The sequence below is a fragment of the Maylandia zebra genome, linkage group LG17 (assembly GCF_041146795.1).
Source record: "Maylandia zebra isolate NMK-2024a linkage group LG17, Mzebra_GT3a, whole genome shotgun sequence".
Taxonomy (NCBI): Eukaryota; Metazoa; Chordata; class Actinopteri; order Cichliformes; family Cichlidae; genus Maylandia; species Maylandia zebra.
This window is the reverse complement of record NC_135183.1, coordinates 3,959,363-3,975,739: the sequence shown is the minus strand read 5'-3', so window position 1 is coordinate 3,975,739 and position 16,377 is coordinate 3,959,363. Positions and strand designations below refer to the sequence as shown.

Sequence of the window (16,377 nt, the reverse complement as noted above, 5' to 3'; positions counted from 1 at the left end):
TCCTTTATTTATCCAGGTAAAAATCTCATTGACATTAACATCTAATTTCCAAGAGAGACCTGGCATCATGGCAGCAAAAGTCAAAAGTACCTGCATCACATAATTACATAACAATTAAAAAAACAATATTCCTACAAACATGTGAGAAATATACAACAACAGATCATTAAGAGCGACATTAAAAACAATCACACTGACTAAAAGAGTTATTCTCTCCTTTCTTTAAGATGGACTTACAACGTAACCGTTTCTAAAAGTTTTAGTTCGTTCTGCAGATTGTTCCAGGAAACAGGGGCAGCAAATTTAAAAGGCTTTTTTCCTACTTCTGTTCTGATTTTTGGGAAAATCAATTGTATGATATTGTGGGAACGATAGTGGCTGCTATTATAATGTACCTGTCAAATAAATAGAAACAAGATAAAATTGTCACAGCCAGGCGGATCAGCTGCACGCTGATCAGCACGCTCTATCTGTTTCTCCCTCTCTTCCTCTGTCTCTCCTCTTCTCTCTCGCCGGGGCGGAACTCACTGTGGGTTCACGCCCTCGGGAGATGAGACACCTGGGTCTCATTAAGTTTTTAGAAAAAAAATGGAAGGACTTTTAAAAGGGGTACAATGTGTTTAATAAGTTTAAAAGAGCATTTGCATTATATATGATTTATTCTTACAAGTATCCTGTTTATTATGAAGCGCTCACGATTGTAAAAGCCACTGAATGTGGTTGTGATCAGAGCTGGACTGTGAGAATTTGTAATGGAAAGTACAAGAAGTTTGTAGAAGTGTGTATGTATGAACTGGAGTATCTGCTCGAAATCCACCGAGCAGCTGCTCACTTTAGTCTTAGTTCCAGATCCCTCGCCATCGTGGAGATGCTCGCTGACCTCTCTGCATTCCTTCATACATAACTGGTATGATCTGGTCCAATTTCAAATACTGTTCCAGATCATTTTCTAATAACTTCATTTCATTGTCTCAGCCACAGATGATAACTGGAGACAGACAAAGCTATAAATAAAGCTACAGTAAAATCAGCTGGTGGCCTATTGAAACCATGTCCTCCACCCTCTGGAAACATGGGACCACAGAGCTCATAGAAGCAGCATAAAAATGACGTCTACAGTGAGTCTGAGTTTGACAATGAAACAACGTCCACAACCAAATTTGGACTATAAACAGCCCGTACACGGAGACCCTACAGATGTCAACACTTGACGTTTAGTAGACATCAGAAAAAAAACGTCGCCTGACGTTCCAAAACAACCCTTCAGTGGACTGACGTGTACAAGACGTCACTCTGACGTCACCTTGCGCAGTGGGGTGCGTCGCGTTTTGTTAATTCGTGATTTGTTGTTCAAATTCTTTTGCTTTGCATCCCGCTGGTTTTCTTTCAGTGTGTCAGCTGCTGGGACAAGCTTAACAACTTTATCACAAATATTTAATAATAATTTCAGTGATTTAAAGGCAGATGACAGCATCAATGATCCACTTTCCCAAGACAAACCCTCACATGTGGGGTTCAAACCAACAACCTTTCACTTATAAACTTCTGACTCTCAGTCCTCTGCTGAACCACATTTAGCTCAACAAATTCAAAATCATCTGTGAAATGTTGTTTACAGCATCAGAAACAAACATTTAGAAGTTTTTGTTCTGTTGGATTATTGAGTTTTGTACTCACTGTGTTTTCATCCATCTGTGTTTTCTTCCCTAAAATGAGAAAAAAAAGTCAATTTAATATTAAAGTGAAAATTCAAAATCATTCAAACTTCTCATGATTAAATTTACCTTTAGTTTTTGTCCACATGTTGACTGTCACAGCTGTTATTAAAAGTGCTGCCAATCCCACAGAGACAATTATGAACCTCAAAGATACAAAATCTGAAAAAAGTGAATCAAAACTTCTAATTATTCACATGACTTCTTTGCAGTTTTCTGTTTAAATTATTTAAATTATTTATTATGTAATATTTAAATGTAAAGTACACAGTAAAGTTAAACACCTGAAAGTTTGAGGGACTCAAATTCAAAAGCATTTTCTAGTTTAAAATATGGAAAAAGGCTAAAGATGGCTGCCATGTTTACACAGTCAGCTGGTGAAAAGTTATATGAAGAGGAAAATACAGACGCACATAATCAGAGACATTTGCTTTCATTCACATTATGTGAACCAAAGTCAGTTATTCCTGTCTAAATATCTGATGAACAGAAACGTTTGAGTTCAGACGTGTGATTTTTCTCACAGACAGTGATTAAATAAATAAATATATCTCCACCCACAGCCATGATACTCAGAGACAAATATTTATGTTTAATATTTATGTTTAATACAAAAGTGAAAACATGTTCAGACCAAAAGTTTCCATCTTATGTTTCCTGTAGGATACATGTCTGACTGTCACTCAGCTAAATGTACATAAATGTAATTAAACATCTGATATAAAAATATAAAATCCAAAATAGAAACATAAAAAGTAAAATATAATTTACAAGTAAAATATATTCTACTTTTTAACTTTTTTAAAAATATTTTTAACTTTTCATTTGTTGTTTTTGTGTCACCTGAATAAATGAAACAACACAACAAAACTTTTCCATGTTTTTCATCTGTTGTAACTTCAAGCTTCAGCTGATTTTAGTCGTATTAAATAGTTGATCATGATCTCACCTGTTTCCTCACCTGAGGTCTGACGGCTGAAGGTAAACAGCTGCACTTCTCCTGTTTCAGTATCAGTCACTTCACACTTCAGTGTTTTATGACGTGATGAGTACAAAAAATTATTCTTCAGAACAGACACAGTGGCAGCGCAGTGAGTCTGTGAAGTCACTAATTGTTTGTTCTCTTTGTCCACATCTCGACCTGTAAGCAGCCACTTCACTGTGTGATGACACTGTTCATATGTCAGCACAGAGCAGCTTAACTTCAGCGTATCATTGTCCTTATGTTCAGTCACTGGTGAACATAATGTAACAATGTGAGACACAAAAACGTGTATTAGGACACTTTAACTGATTATTGTTTAATTATTATAAATATAATTAATGTGTTTTTGTTCCAAGAAGAATTTGAGCTAAAACTATTTTGATGTAAATACTCACAGGTAATAACAGAGAGACGAGCCAAAGACTGATGAACCTGAGTGTGTTTAGATGGTGTTTCTTTGACTTCGTATTGTTGACAGTAATAAAGACCAACATCCTCGACTGTGAGCTTCTTTATGAGCAGAGAACAGTTCACTGTAACACTCAGTCTGTCTGATTTAGTTTTAGCTTGTTCACCAATCTGTCCAAGTGTGATCAGCTCTACGTAGTCCCATCACAGTTATTCTGCTCATCTATCACATTCACACAAGGCAGAGTGACGTCATCTCCAACTTTCATAAACATGGAGGCTTCAGTTACAGATACTGTTGAGAAGATTGAAGAGAAATATGATAGACATTAGAATACAGCACTTTTACAGTTAGAGTGAAGATATTTTAGACACAAGTTCATAAACAGAGCATGCTCAGCTCTCTTATTTACTGTAAAGGTTGTTGACTGTAATAATATGAACAATATTTAGTTTGACTGCTATTTAAGTGTTTCCTGTATTCTTACCTGCGATCTGAATCATGAGCATCAGACATGAAAACATTTGAATCCATCTGAATTCATCCATCGTGCTTCTCTGTCTCACTTCTTTCTTGTTCTTGATCTCGACTGTCACACCCTCTGAACTGTTGACTCTGTAAGACTGTTTGTACTTCCTGTCATCAGTGAGATGTCACTTCCTCATCACAGCTTTAGGGATCCAGTTGTTATTTTTGCTGATGATAATGTTTCATAGGTTGAGTATGTCAGCTTTTCATGTGTCTGAAATTCATGATTTTTATAAACATAATTTATTGTAATGAGAAATCACATTCAGCAGGTGCACTTTGTGTCTATTCCCACAGAGCATTTGTGACAGACTGACAGTGATTTAAATACTGATTGTTAGGATGAATTGAAGATGATTAACTGATAAACAGAATCCAGTCAAGCTATTTGGTGATTGGACTCTGATGGCCTTCACGGCTGATTGGATTCCAGCTGATGAAAGAATTTAGGCAGGACCCCCCACAGTCCAGACATGGTGGTGGTTAAGATGGAGAATTGGATGGAGCGCTGAGTAACATGTCTGGAAGGGAGATTGAAAGATGAGCAGGGAGATTTAAAGTACATGAAGTGGAGGCTGATTGTCTTGAAGAAGGCCGGGAGAAAGACGATTGGACTTGACCAGTGATGTCAGCAATCAGCTGGACAGTGTTCGAAAGTGGAAGTGATGAAAAGCTCTGGCCACTAAACACCCAGGAAGTAGACAGAAGTGTGATTATAAGTCTTCCTCATTGTACTCGTGAAGGCTGAACTTAAGCTTCATGTGTTTCACTCCCTGAAAATAAACAGACGACTGAGGAAGTTGAATGTGTGAAGTTTAAGATAAATGTTTCTATTAATGCAGCTTCTCTTTCTTTAAAATGTAAGAAAATGAAAGCACATAACAAGGTTCTGTTGAAGGGTCAAACACCTCCGCCACCACAGTTGGACTTTTGATGTCTAATAGATCATTTGATTACACAGCTGCAGCTACAGAACATAAAGCAGGTCTGAGACGCTCCTCTTCCTCATTGTTGAACTGAAGACGTTTCTGAGAACTGAAAGTGTTTTGGTGAGAGTGTGGCTACAACAGCAGCAGAGCTCATGAGGTTTGACTTTATAATAACGGACAGTTAAACATCAGAAACACAAACTATTATCACAATTGTTGAACGCTGACAGTATGAAATCGGTTTAAGGGTTTAGAGAGTTTGTGTTCAGTCTTTCACAGTTGTGTGAGGAGAGCAGGAAGGAGGCAGGACAGACTCAAACTATCTGTTGGTGTTTTATTGATATATTTAAAACAGAAATTGTGACCAAGCAAGCAGAAGATGTGTACCAGGGTTGTGAAGCAAAGGTTTCTGCAAAGGACACATCTGTGCATCCTTGATTGTAACTCCTGCAGCAAGTCTCCTCTCCTCTCTTTCCTCTGAGTTAAAACATCCTTTAACATGGTTTACTTGGTTTACTGAAAATGATTTGCAGCTCACGAGCAGGAGGACACAGGAGACCTGCACACCTCCAGGACACTGCGGAGTGCAGCTCGGATCTCAGCTGACCCTTCTCACCCTGGATACAGTCTGTTTGACCTGCTCCCCTCAGGCAGGAGGCTCCGGTCCATTCGCACCAGAACCTCTCGCCATAAGAACAGTTTCTTCCCCTCTGCTGTTGGACACATGAACAATAAACGTACGACTGTCCCCGCCACTAACTCATGACCCTACGCTGTGTTCACTGCATGATTCCATGTTTTGGCACTGATCACCACCTGCACTCATGTATATATCTTTCTACGTAGCACTTTGAATTCTTATTCTCATGTATATATCTCATGTATATCTCATGCATATATCTTTCTACGTAGCACTTTGAATTCTTATTCTTACTTTTATTTTTTTCATGTCTATTTAAGCGCAATTTATGACAGCATGTTTGCACTGAAGCACCGCAGCAATTTCCTAATGTTGTAAACCTGCTCAACATTTGGCAATAAAACCCATTCTGATTCTGATTCTGATTCTGAGATGAGGAGGCACAAAATTGAAAATTGAGACAAGTCTTGGGAGTGGTGTCATTAAAGCTGCTGGTAGAGTGCTCAAAGCCTGCGCCGACCAGCTGGCTCCTGTGTTCACCAGACTATTCAACCTCTCCCTGACACATGCCTCTGTCCCTCACTGCCTGAAATTGTCAACAATAGTCCCAGTCCCCAAGTCCACCACCATCAGTAGCCTCAGTGACTACAGACCCATCGCACTGACTCCAGTGGTTGCAAAGTGCTTTGAGAAGCTGGTCCTAAAACACATAAAGGACTGCCTCCCACCCAGCTTCGACCCCCACCAGTTTGCCTACAAGGCAAATAGGTCCACAGAGGATGCAATTTCCACTGCTCTCCACTCCGCTCTGCATCACCTGGAGAATCCTGGGACATCAGTAAGGATGCTCTTCGTTGATTTCAGCTCAATACTATCATCCAAGACATTCTTATAGACAAGCTGGTAAACTTGGACTCCCCCCCTCCACATGTGCATGGATCAAAAACTTCCTCACAGACCGTTCACAGTCAGTCAAGGTTGGCACCCAGCAATCATCCACCCTGTCACTCAGCACTGGCTCACCACAGGGATGTGTGCTGAGTCCATTATTATACCCCATCTACACCAGCGACTGCACCCCTACGCACCCCTGCAACATCATCATCAAATTTGCAGACGACACCACTCTAATGGGGCTCATCACCAACGATGATGACACCGCCTACAGGGATGAGGTCCAGCGACTGTCAGAATGGTGTAACTACAATAACCTCACGCTAAACACCAAGAAAACCAAGGAAGTGGTCATGGACTTCCGCAAAACAAGAACTGACCCTCCTCCCCTCTCCATAAAAGGTGACTATGTGGAGCTCTAGTGAAGAAAGCCCAGCAGCGCCTCCATTTCTTGAGGGTGCTGAGATGGAACAGGCTGCAGACTGACCTCCTAGTGTCCTTCTACCGTGCCACTATAGAGAGTGTGCTGGTGCACGCCATCCCTGTGTGGTACGCTGGTTGCACAACAGCTGACAAGAAGAGACTACAGAGGGTCATCAGAACTGCAGAGAAGGTGATCGGCTGTCCACTCCCCTCCCTGGACTTAATTGCCAGCTCAAGATGTCTCTCCAGAGCCAGGGCAATTATAAAGGACCACCTCCATCCTAACCACCACCTCTTCAACATCCTGCCCTCTGGAAAAAGGCTCAGATCCATCAGGTGCAAAACCAACAGACTAAAGAACAACTTCTTCTCGTGGGCTGTCAGAACTCTTAATGCAAACTAAGAGTGTGTAAAGACTTCCCCAACACATCCACCCTGACACTGCTGTTGATCATCTATGTGCAATATCTCAGTCTTTCCATGTTCTGTGCAATATTTTTGGCTTATGTGCAATTATTTTGGTCCCAGTCTGTTTCAATGTTTCCTACACATACACCATGTATATAGTTCCACTCACATATGTATACATATACACTGTTTTTTATTTTATTCTATTTATTTAATTATTTATTTATTTTCCGCCTTCGTTGTATATTGGTTTCTCTTCTTACTTTAGCACCTTTGTGGTTCAGCTACCCAATTTCGCTGTGCAAGAAACTGCACAATGACAATAAAAAGCTCTAAGTCTAAGTTTCTAAGTCTCTAACAGGTGACTGTGCAAATACTGGAAAACTGAGGACCTCTGGCGGACAAAAGGAATAATACACAAAAAAGTGCTCAGACATAAACTGTGAGAGTTTAAAATTTGTTCTGCAAAAATAGAATTTCACCAAATTAATAGAAATGCATATTTTCCAGATTACATTACTATAAAAAAGAATATTCAAGATATTGATTCAGATTCTATTTAATCATCATGAAAGACATGTTATAAAACTCATACTGGACTTTTGACACTGCACATATTTCACTTACACAAACTATAAAGGCATTAAAGGCATTTAACAACAGTCATATTATAAGAGAGGATTAAGACTTGAATACACATCTTCTATCAGATTAAAATAACAACAGCGTGAAACTCAAAAACTATTAACATTGCTTTAAAGTTCTCATCTAGTTTATATTTACCTATAAAACCAGATGAGATGACATTGATAATATAACAGCAGTTTTCTCTGCTGAGTTGATGTTGCTGATCAGTGGCTGGACGACAAAAACAAAACATAATCAGAATCAGAAAAATGTATTAATCCCTAAAGAAATGATGTGGTTACACAATGATAATAACATCATAAATGTTGCTTTGGCTCATTGACCTCAGGTATTTGAATTTCTCCACCTATATTACCTCTACTCCCTGCAGCATCTCTGTTAAACCTGTCTCCCTCTCATTCACACAACTTCTCTCCAGAACACTCCTCCACCGCTACAGGCCATCTTTCACCTGTTTCTTAATGTTGTCCACAAACATAATAGACCAGAGACTCCTGCCTGACCTCAACTGTCAACCTACCCATCATCATAAAAATGAGAACAAAATAAAGAGCATAGATTCCTTTCAATACTTTGGATTTCTTTTCTTTTGACAGAGGAAAAATTCAAAATAAGATGAACAGTAAAAACAGGTAATAAATAATAAAAATAGAAGCTAAGGAAGATCTTCAGAACACAAATTTGAAACTCAAATACAACTCAAAACTCTAGGACCATGGCACTGAATCCTGTGTGCTGTTCAATAGTCTAGCAATAGCAATAGTTTTAGTTGTATGTTTTCTATCCAGCCTTCTCTTAGAGCAACTGCTCATATCCATAGCAAAGAACTCCTAGTACCAATTATATTTTCATTTAAAAAAAGGAAAAATAAGTGTATTATAATGTAGCTGGGCACTGTCCCAAAAACTGGTGTTTCTTTAAATCTGTTGGACCCATAAACAATATTCAAGAATTGTCTTTCCATTAAATGCAAATTCTTTTTTTTCAACAGCTTGAACTATGTTATTTTAAAATTGACAGTAGAGCAGAAGTCACTGCATCATTTCATCATCAACACGAACCTGAAAAAAGCTGTCTGATATATAGATAAAATAATAACAAACAAACAAACATATCACTAAACAAAACACCTTATCTTGGTTTTCTAGGTGTTGCTGATGGTGACATAGGAAACTTCAGGATCCACCTAAACAATGAAGAGAAAAACATGCTGACTCCTCAGTAATATCCATCCATCCACTTATCCTTTTTAGTGTCGCGGGGGTGCTGGAGCCTATCCCAGCTGTCATAAGGCGAGAGGCGGGGTTCACCCTGGACAGGTCGCCAGTCTGTCGCAGGGCCAACACACAGAGACAGACAACCATTCGCGCTCACATTCACTCCTGCATTCACACCTATAGGCAATTTAGATTTTTCAATTGACCTATACCTTTAGAAGTGCTTGTATGAATGGGTGAATGAGGCATGTTGTTTAAATGGCCTGCATTTGTATAGCGCTTTTCTAGTCCCTAAGGACCCCAAAGCGCTTCACACTACATTCAGTCATTCACCCATTCACACACACATTCACACACTGGCGATGGCAAGCTACATTGTAGCCACAGCCACCCTGGGGCGCACTGACAGAGGCGAGGCTGCCGGACACTGGCGCCACCGGGCCCTCTGACCACCACCAGTAGGCAAACATGGGGTTAGTATCTTGCCCAAGGATATTTGGCATGCAGCCAGGAGGCAGCCTGGGATTGAACCACCGTCCTTCTGATTAGTGGCTGACCTGCTCTGCCACCTGAGCTACAGCCACCCCTACAGTGCCCCTACAGTAGTCAAAGCACTGGGAGAGTAGAAAATTGCTATATAAGAATCAGTCCATTTACCAATTAAAAAAAAACACTGCAAAACACACAAAACAAAATAGAAATAAGAAAAATGGTAACAGACATAGGAAAAAAAACGTAAATAGGAAAAACGAAAACAGAAATAGGAAAAAACAGATTTCCAAAAGCAAAGGGAAGTGTTTCTGGGGAGACAATAACCCGACGGACCAGTTGCAGGGACGCAAAACATGCTAGGTGTGTTTTATCATGATTCATATAATACTGATGATGGATTTTTAGGCTAATAGTTAGGCTAACACATATACCACTCATCTTTTCTTTCCTCACAAAACCGATAAATCCTCCACTTCTTTTAAGTGTCTCCCAGCGCAATTCTTAGCATATTTTGGTTCCTGCAACTGGTCCGTCGGGTTATTGTCTCCCCAGAAACACGTTGTGCTTTTGGAAATCTGTTTTTTCCTATATCCGTTGTCGTTTTTCCTCTTTTCGTTGTGTTTTGTGTGCTTTTGCAGCATTTTTCTTATTGCTGGTGTTTTCTTAAGTTGCAGTGGCCTCTCAGGGCCACCGTACAACTGAGTTCCTAGTCTCCACTATGGCCTAATCTCCTCATGTGTATTTAAAGCCCCAGTTTGCTTCTGTTCTTTGTTATGTTCTATGTTCCTTAGAGGCTAGTTTGTGACTTCCAGATTTTTAGTGTTGCCTGAATTATTTTGTGTTTTGCATTTTGGCCTGCTAAGGTCAGCAATAAAGCTGCTTTTTAAGTTTAACATGGATTTGAGTTCTGCACTTGGATCCTACTTTGCCAACAGCTATCCTTGAAAATATGTCTCACTGTAATGCAACATAAACAACTCTTCATTCATCACTTTAATTTCTCAGAAATGGTGTCTCAAGATATTGCATTTGTGTTTTGACCTCTTACTTCAGGTTTTACGATTCATGGTGTGGTCTACTGATTTTATTTTTGGCCTAACTTTCTTATCTTTTGGATGCTTTTTCAGTTAGTGTCATGCATTTACAATTTTTTAGAGAATAAGAAGAAGTGTTTTTAACTCTGGGTGTAGTGGGTGATCTCACCGAGTTCTGATTGGTTTGAGTCTCTGCAGGGTTTGAACTCAGTCCCTGAAAAACAGACAATAGTGCGGTTACATCTGGTGGAAAAGCATTTCTATGAAGGCAGTTTAGTTCTTGTTAACACTCCCTCAAAGATGAGCGGTTTATTTAATTGTCTTTTTAGTGGCAGATATAGGAATATTTAATTATATGTTTCAAAACTCACAGGATTTTCATTCTTCTGCATTTTGTTTCCTGGAAAGACAAAAACAGTCAACTCTAACATTCATAGAACAACTTACAAATGTTGTATCTGTAAATGTTCTCACCTTTCATTCTTTTCCTTATGATGAGACACACAGCTGTTATCAGCAGTGCGACCAAACCAATAGCTCCATTGATGTACCACGAAATAGCTGCGATAAAGCAGACAAAACAAATTTGAAACATTTTTGCATGTTAATGTTTGAAAAACGTTTCACACCATTTAACAGCCATGATACTCAAGTGAACAATGTTTCCTGCCAAAACCACACCATCATATCAAATGTTACATCTTAAGTTTCCTATAGGATAGGTAAGTGATTTTCTGTCATCAAAATGTAAATAATATTCATTAGGAAAAAAGATGTAAACTAAAGTATGAACTCTCCTTAAAACTCTAAAAGAAAACGTGTTTTTCCTGCTTAATCATCATAATCTTACGTGATTTTGAAGGATTGCTGATTGTGTTTGGTTCTGATTTTGTGCTGCTTTCAGTTTTTCTCGCTGGTTCCTTTGTTGTGTTTGCTTCAGCTGAATAAATGACAAAAGCAAACCAAAAAGTGTGTCATTATTTCACAAGTTGTTAATGAAAAAAAGATCTTAAAAATGTAAAATCTATCAAACTAATATTTGAGGTCATCTTAAACAGTTGATCGTGAGCTCACCTGTTTCCTCACCTGAGGGCTGAAGGTAAATGGCTGCACTCTTCCTGTGTCTGTATCAGTCACCTCACACTTCACTGTGTTGTATCCTGCTCAGTAAATAGGGTAATACTTTATAACAGAGAGAGAACATTTCACCTCAATAATCAATCTGTCTGGTTTAGTTGTGGCCTTTTCACCGATCTGTCGAAGGTTGATCAGCTGTGCTGTTAGTTTCTTGAAATAAAAAAACATTTAGTACCATCACAGTTATTCTGGTCATCACATTTAGACGAGGCTGAATGACGTCATCAACAATCTTCATTGAAGAAAACCAATTAAAAAAACATTAGAATACAGCACTTTTTACAATAAGAGTGAAAATCAATTTAGAAACAACTTTATAAACATGCTTCCCTGAAACAGCAGATCATGCTCAGCCGTCTTATTCATGTTATTGGTAAGTGATTGTAATAATATTGATACGATTATTATTTCACTGCTATAAAAATGTTTCCTCTATCCTTACCTACAATCTGAATCATCAGCATCAGACATAAAAACATTTGAATCCATCTGAATTCATCCATTCTGCTTCTCTGTCTCACTTCGTTCTTGTTCTCAGTCTCAACTGTCACAGTCTCTGAACTGATGACCCTTCAGGACGGTTTGTACTTCCTGTCATTTGTCATGTTTCACCACAAATTTAGCAATTTTTAGTCGTCTCTCATTTATGTTGATGATAATGTTACACAGCTGGAGTAAATCAGCTTTTCTGAAACATTTTTTCTAAAGGAAATTTATATGAAGACTTGGCAGGTTCATATTTTTGTCATTCTCACAGTTGATTTGTGACATTGATGTGTTTGACATTGAAAAGAAAATAATGAATAAAGAAGTCGAATGTGAGATATTTTTTGGAATAATGCAGCTCCCCTTTTTTAAATATTTTAAATCAGAAGGTGCATGACAGTTAATGTGTCAGACTCAACTCCTTAACCAACATAAGTGAGATGAATTGATTTTACAACTGCAGGTACAGGAAATATAGCAGATAATGCTATTGGAGTGAAACCCAACAGTTCCTCACCGTTAATCTTAAGTAATTTCCCCCTGATGAGGTGGAGAGGAAGTGTGTTCGTTACAATGTGGTGTGCTCATTTTACTGTTTTTTTAAGAATCTGCTGTTACAAGTGAAAATCTAAACAAATTAAGGGAAGGTAAGGCCCCCAAATGTTTTGGGTTCGTAGCGACACTCTTGGTTTCTGACAGAAAACGGTAAGTGGTGAGAATAGAGGCTGTGGTTCAGGGGTTATCAGCAGTAGCATTTAACAATAATCTGTGAAATTGGTAAATAAGTATGCTCATTAATATGTTATATATAATATATTAATATGCTCATCAATGTGCTCTAGTGTTTAAAACCCTAGAGTTCAGCAAATTAAATTCAACAAATATATCACGAACACCTTATTTGTGATAACCAGTGTTTCAGTCACAGGCCTGTCGGTATTATTCAAGTTACACAGTGGATTTTTTTCTTTTGGCTAAATACAAAATAAGAACAGTAAAAACAGGACACCCAAAATCAAAATCCAGCTTGACGCAAGGAAGATAAGATTAGTTAGGGAAACTATCACAGCAAAGGCAGTAAACTAAAAAGGGCAAAGGGAAGACAAGACACAAATTGGGAGGCAGAAACCGGTGAAGGTAAATACACCCAGCTCAAGGCAATCACGGCAGAGTTGGCAAAGGTGTTAGTAAAGCTACCAAGAAATGAAAGAAAACTAACCAAAATAAAATAGGAAATGAAAAAAGACAAATAAATCTAGAGACCAGACAAACACCTAATGAGCCAGGCATTCATTTAGAGCAAAACTAGTTGTGGGCAGATAACAAATGAATAGAAAAACATTTTATCTCCAGATGACATTATTGTAAGCAATAAGAAGGAAGAAACTGATACAGATTTAATGGTATTTAATGGTCAATAAACTCATGCTACAAAACCCATAACGGTCATTTAGAAATCTAAAACAAACAAAAGCCGAGCGCTACCCCCAACTCACTAATTGAATAAACAAGGGAAAAAAATGATAGAAAATAATAAGGCAGTTCTCTCTTTCTGCTTCAGTGCTTAGTTAAAAGTCAAAGTATCAACACACTAAATACAAAACTTGGCAGTTCTCTGAAATCACACACCCAGATCTGTCATAGATGGTTTGGAGGCCAAGGACGGGCCTGCTGCTGCTGTCAGCTACTGCCGGGGAGACTGCTGGAGAGGATTTTTAAAACAGCCACTTGATGATGGAACCAATCAGCAGCTGCCAGCAAAATCCAGCCACTGTGATTCAAAAGATGGCCAGAGCCGTAACAATAGGATTAAATCTATTAAACTAGATAAGATTATACTGATAATACAACAGCAGTTTTTTTCTGCTGAGCTGATGTTGTGGATCAGTGGTATCTGACAGAAACACCAGAGCCTCCAGTGCTTTCATACTTTATTGAAACATCATCTTTATCATAATGTACCTGTGAAAAACAAGCAAAAAACCCAAAACCAAATGTATCAGATTGTGAGACAAATAAATTGGCATTGTGTTTATTATTACCTGTGGTTTCAGTTATATTCTTTCCATTAGTTCTTAGTTTTCTTTTCTTTTGTGTTTTTGAGTGTTAGGTTGAAATTGTTAAATGTTACCATTATTGTACTGCCAAGGTCTCCCCTTCCATCCATCCATCCGTCCGTTCGCTTCCACTTATCCTTCTTAGGGTCGCGGGGGGTGCTGGAGCCTCTCCCAGCTGTCATAGGGCGAGAGGCGGGGTACACCCTGGACAGGTCGCCAGTCTGTCGCAGGGCCAACACACAAAGACATCATTCGTGCTCACATTCACACCTATGGGCACTTTGGATTAATCAATTAACCTATCCCCACAAGCTGACAGAGGCGAGGCTGCCGGACACTGGCGCCACCGGGCCCTCTGACCACCACCAGTAGGCAACAGGTGAAGTGTCTTGCCCAAGGACACAACGACCGAGACTGTCGGAGCCGGGGCTCAAACCGGCAACCTTCCGATTACAAGACAAACTGCCAACTCTTGAGCCACGATCGCCCCAAAATTATAAACACAACAAAAGCTATTTTGCCCAAACACCTGAAATACATCTAATTAATATTTTAGCTATTTTTAGTTGTTTTAAACAGCTGATCGTGAGCTCACCTGTTTCCTCATCTGAGGTCTGACAGCTAAAGGTAAACAGCTGCACACTTCCTGTGTTAGCATCAGTCACGTCACACTTCATTTTCTCATATCTTGATGGATAGATATAGTGAGACTTCCAAAGGGTCACAGTAGTGGAGCAGTCAGTCTGTGAGGTCAGTATTTCTTTGTCATCTTTGTTCATATCTTGACGTTTAATCAGCCAATTCACGGTGTGATGACACTGTCCATATGTCACCACAGAGCAGTTTACAGTTTTTCTCAGTTGCTTTGGTGCATTTCTCACAACAGAATTGATCTCTGCACCACTACTAAGGCTCTTCTCAAAACAATTGGTGCAAACTGCAAAACATGGTGGATAACTCGCAAAAGTGAGTCACCTCATCAAAAAGAAAAGTCAGTTGCTCAAAATAAGTAGTCAATGCTTCAAAAGCAAGTCCCTTAATCAAAACAGATAATATATTCATCAAAAGCAAGTACTTATATCAAAGTGTCAGGGCTGTCACAATTACAAGTCATTACACCAGCACCTTTGGTCACAAAATCAAATGGTTTGAACAGGTTCTCATTGTGACGGATTTCTTTGTAGGTGCTTCCCAATGACTAATAATAAAAAGATTAACCTGAGACAGATGAACCAGAGCGTTTAGAGTTTGTATTTCTCCTAATTTGTACTGTAGGCATGAATAAAGACCAACTTCCTCAAATGTGAGCTTCTTAATAACCAGAGAACAGTTCGCTGTAACACTCAGTCTGTCTGATTTGACTTTGTCTGTCCAAGTGTGATCAGCTCTACTGTTGTTTTGTGTCTTGAAACAAAGGTCCATTCAGTACTGTCACAGTTATTCTGCTCATCTATCACATTTAGACAAGGCAGAGTGACGTCATCTCCAACTTTCATAAAAATGGATATTTCTGTTTCAGATACTGTTGAGAAGATTGATGAGAAATATGAAAGATAAATTAGAATGCAGCAGTTTTACAATCAGAGCGAAGATTTTAGACTCGGGTCTGTAAACATGTCCCATATTTCCCTAAAACAACAGTACATGCTCAGCTTTCTTATTTACTGTAAAGTTTATTGACCATAGTAATACTGATAATATTTAGTTTTGTTGCTAATAAAATGTTTCCTGTATCCTTACCTGGAATCAGAATCATCAGCATCAGAGATAAAAACATTTGAATCCATCTGAATTCATCCATCGTGCTTCTCTGCCTCACGTCTTTCTTGTTGTCGATCTCAACCGTCACAGTCTCTGAACTGATGACTCTTTTTACTTCCTGTCATTAGTCAGATCTCACTTCCTCACTGCAACTTTAGTCATTTGTAGTTCTTTCTTTCTTCTTGTTGGTATTGAGTATGTGAGCTTTCTCTGAAATTGATGAATACATTTAAATATTAAACAAAGATGACACAAATAAACACAAAATGCAATTCCTAAATGAAGTTGTTTATTATTAAGAGGGGAAAAACCTATATGGCCCTGTGTTAGACCAAGTTAAATGTGCGACAGTGTCAAAGTGCTATAGACAAGGGTGCAGGGATCAGGTCTCCAGGGAATCTGCAGGGAAAAGCAGGGGGAACACACTCACTCTCCTTCTGTCTCTCTTGGCGTCTCACCAGTCTCTCACTCCTCTCTCGTACCAGAATTTCTGTAAGGAACAAGGGCAGGTCCAGGGTGTCTGTACACAGGGAAACGACGTGTTAGCACAAGAGTCAAAATCCAAGAGAACTAGATTACTAGTGTCCTAGCCAGGACTTCACTAACATGAGTCA

The 16,377-nt window shown here is 39.0% G+C and overlaps 1 long non-coding RNA gene across 6 annotated transcripts; it reads right to left on the bottom strand.

Annotated features, from left to right (window-relative positions):
* Positions 1 to 7,387: 7,387 nt before the first annotated feature.
* On the bottom strand, positions 7,388 to 15,881 carry LOC143413246 (uncharacterized). Of its 6 annotated transcripts, XR_013093869.1 has the most exons (8): positions 15,743 to 15,881; positions 14,077 to 14,223; positions 11,397 to 11,482; positions 11,173 to 11,262; positions 10,797 to 10,883; positions 10,694 to 10,722; positions 10,492 to 10,536; positions 7,388 to 8,765 (listed from the first exon to the last, which is right to left on the bottom strand). It is a non-coding gene; the product is annotated as an uncharacterized LOC143413246 (long non-coding RNA). The 6 variants fall into 6 exon arrangements; XR_013093868.1 differs by having other exon boundaries at positions 14,077 to 15,859; XR_013093871.1 differs by lacking the exon at positions 14,077 to 14,223 and having other exon boundaries at positions 15,743 to 15,859.
* Between the last annotated feature and the right edge of the window lie 496 nt (positions 15,882 to 16,377).